The sequence below is a fragment of the Phyllostomus discolor genome, chromosome 4 (genome assembly GCF_004126475.2).
Source record: "Phyllostomus discolor isolate MPI-MPIP mPhyDis1 chromosome 4, mPhyDis1.pri.v3, whole genome shotgun sequence".
Taxonomy (NCBI): domain Eukaryota; kingdom Metazoa; phylum Chordata; class Mammalia; order Chiroptera; family Phyllostomidae; genus Phyllostomus; species Phyllostomus discolor.
The window spans coordinates 25,814,975-25,818,642 of record NC_040906.2 but is presented as its reverse complement, the minus strand read 5'-3'; positions in this window follow the sequence as shown (position 1 = coordinate 25,818,642).

Below are 3,668 nucleotides of genomic sequence, written 5' to 3'. Positions count from 1 at the left end.
AAACATTTTTAAAATAAAAACAGCAAATGTGACATGATTTTTACAACCTCAGCATGGTAGAACTAATAATTTTCTAACTTAATTCTAAAATTATTGGTCCCAAATAAGTGCTCCTAGAGTGTGGCTAGCGATTCCACCTTCTATATGTCCTGTTCAAATGACCACTAAGTTTTGAGCACCTTTCTCAAAATTACGGCATCTTTCTGGTGGGCCAGTAATTGCAAAGAACCTTGGTCTAAAAGTCCATCTACTCCTTTTGGTTATAGTACTTTCATCAAAAGGCCCATGTTTTAATGCATATGTAACAATTTAGGATGTTAACTGAATATTAAAATTTGTCTCACCTGGCTGGCGTAGCTCAGTGGATTGAGTGCGGGCTGGGAACCAAATTGTCCCAGGTTCGATTCCCAGCCAGGGTACATTCCTGGGTTGCAGGCCATAACCCCCAGCAACCACACATTGATGTTTCTCTCTCTCTCTCTCTCTCCCTTCCCTCCCTAAAAAAATAAATTAAAAAAAAATCTTAAAAAAAAATTTATCTCAATGTGAGTCCCAAAGCCAATGAGATTCTGGTGATTCTGATCCAGGTATGAGAAGTAGGGGAGGAAAGAAGAGAAGTATAAGAAGAATAGATGGAGGCAGACATTAAGGATTTCACATATTAGTGTCTGTGAATTTTAGCTACTTCTGAGATCGATGTCAGAAAGATTAGTTCTGGTTTGTTCTTTGTTCCATTCTCCACTCCTTAGATCGTCCATGATTCAAAGTAGTCTGGAATCACCCGCTCGGGCCTGGAAAAGAGCAGTGTGAGAGGACAGCAAACTCAGAGGCCAGGCATTTTGCATAGAAGCCTGCTACCCTCAGGGCAACTTTAAGAGATAGACAAGATTGGAGTCCTTTTTAAAGCTGAAGTAGCTTACCCACAGGGAGGGGCCTGAATTCCAGAGATTGTCTCACTTCATTCCACTACTGTTCTGTGCTGTTTCCACTAACACTGCCATAATTGTCATCATCACCGCTATGGCCACTATCTGTGGGGGCCCTACCTCTGCCAGGCACCAGGCTAATCGGTCACATATGTTGTCTCTTATAGGCATCACAACAACTCTGTAAGTCAGACAGATTTTGTGTGTGTGTGTGTGTGTGTGTGTGTGTGCCTACTTTACAAGAGAGAAAGCTAAGTTTCAGAGAAGTTAAGTAACTTGTGTAAAGCCATACCTTTAAAAATGTCAGAACCAGGATTCCAGTCCAAGACTTATGACACTAGAGCTTATTCTTTCTATTACACCATGGTACCTTTTTAGCTATTGTCTGACTAGTATGAATGTGTGATACTGTGTCTATGAGTTTGTCATTCCCAGCGTCAATTCCTCTGATTCTCATCAGTGAACTCTAACCCCAACCTTAGGAATGGGTACATACCCCAGTCTTAACCAGGTAGAGCATTGTATTCCCTGACCATAATGATTGACAGGGCTTTGTGGGCTTGTGACCCGAGTAGTTGCACAGGGCCCCACCTTCTGAAAGGTCCCACCCTCGATTTCATGCTCAGTGGTCACTCTTGAAATTCTTGATAATTTATGACAAAGCCCCCTGAATTTTCATTTTTCGTTGAGCCCCACAGTGAAATCCAGTCCTGGTGATTGGTCTAGCATTGGACACATAAAATAGCAACCACACCCGTGAGACTCAGTTCCAGGACTTTGCTGGATTTTTTGAGAAAGTTGAGCTTTTTCTATGGATGTGCTAATGCTAAGCCTGGAGCTTCTGGGGTCCAATCCATGGGTGGAATCTGCCTGAGAAGGAAGCCAGAGGAAAGCAGAGCTAAGTGTTATGATTAAATCATTGAATGTGTGGGTCTAATCAATTCCCCTTGAATTTTTTGGCTAAGTCAGTTTGGATTGAATGTTCATGCAACCCAAAGAGCTCTGACTAGTACTGCTACAGATTGGCTTCTCCAGAGTGGATTCTGAGACAGGGTTAAGGCAGGATGTTTACTGGGGATTAACACCTGTGAAGGGAAGGGGAAGAAGCGGGACTGAGTAGAGGAAGAGGTCAAACTTCCTCCTCTGGCAGACCCAGCAAAGCCCCAGCCCAACTGGCAGATAGCTCTGGACTGAATAGTTCTTGGTCTGGTGTATCTTGTGTTGGGCCTGACAGGAAAGGTGTGTCGTTGCACAAGGAAGCTCTCTGTAGCTGAGGCAGACCCTGAAGGGCTTGATAGCCCAAAGTTGTCTGTTGACCTCACTCCAGGTAGCTGGGTGGCAAGTCCTTTTTTGGAGAGGTCCCTGGGCCCGCATCTTAGCTTGAGTTCTTCAGAAAGCAGAACCCAAGATAAAAGCTTATATGCATGATTTTATTAAGGAGCGAAATTCTAGGGAAGGAGAAATGGGGGGGAAGGGATGAGGCAAGAAAGGAAGGATAGGGGTGTTATAGAGCTGTTCTCTGCTTGGTACTCAGCACAACTGACACTCATCTCTGCTTGTGTCCTGGGGCTTTCTGTCCTGGGGGAGAAAGGAAGAAGAGCATCCACAGGTGGTCTTCTGCTCTGGACAGGAGGAAGGGGCATTTAGTGTCTCCAATGTGGCTTTATAAAGGTGTGAATTCCAAGTGCTGGGAATAGTGAAAGATAATCTTTGTACTTGTTTACCTTCAGGCTCACCATCAAGTTGGGAAGAAGAAACCCATACCGAAAAGAGATAATACAGATTGAGCAGGCAATTAGTGTAAAATAATGTGTTAACAATATGTGCTATGTCTGAAAGGCAATAAATGTGGGAGACTGGAGTAGCCAAGTAAGTTTTTACTTAGGGGTGGAACTAGGATGGGATGGTAAACTTAGGAGTTTTCTAACTAAAGAAAAGATGAGCAGGTACACAAGAAACAAAGAGACCACATCTCAGAGTAGCAAATGGACAGGAAGGCTGTAGGTCCACAGTACAGTCAGCAAAAAACTGGCACTGAGAAAAAGAAAATGGGCAAAGAGCAGGGAAAAAGATGGCAGAGTGTTGGTGGAGATTGGTGTTATTATATGTACAAACCCAATATTGTTTTAGGACTGTGAGGTTAAATTCTTCTCAAAAAGTATCTTCTCACCCATGCCCAAGTACCAGTGGTGTTTGATTGCCAAGTGCATATTCTATGTCTACACATTCTTTATCTACATATTGTTTATGGAACTGTTTGCCCTGTAGATTTTGAAAGTGCTTAGCTTCAGCGTAGTTAGCAATGACCACACATCTATTTCCTGGAAACATGAAACACCCTTTTAAACAATTAAAATGCTATAATTTGCTGAAAATCTATTCTTTGGCTTGCCAACATTTAAGGAAAAGAAGCAAGTATTAGAAATGCACACAGTCTTGCCAGCTGCGAGACAATGAAAGAGATATTCCGACCATGCCTTAATTTGTTTCTTTACATGTGTTCATCATATTTCTGGAGTGCTCAAACGGAGCAGTTGTATTGAATAAAACATATAAAGATGGGATCCTTAAAGATGTTGCTTACTCAGGAAATGGGAGTTATAGATTCCAGATCTGGCCTTCTGGTTTCTGCCAGGAACTGCACACTGTAGGTTGGGAAGTTCTGTCTTTTCCAGAAGATGAAGTTCATGGAAAAAGTTTAAAGGAAAATGGAGATAACTTTCAGAATGATTTCTTTTCCTT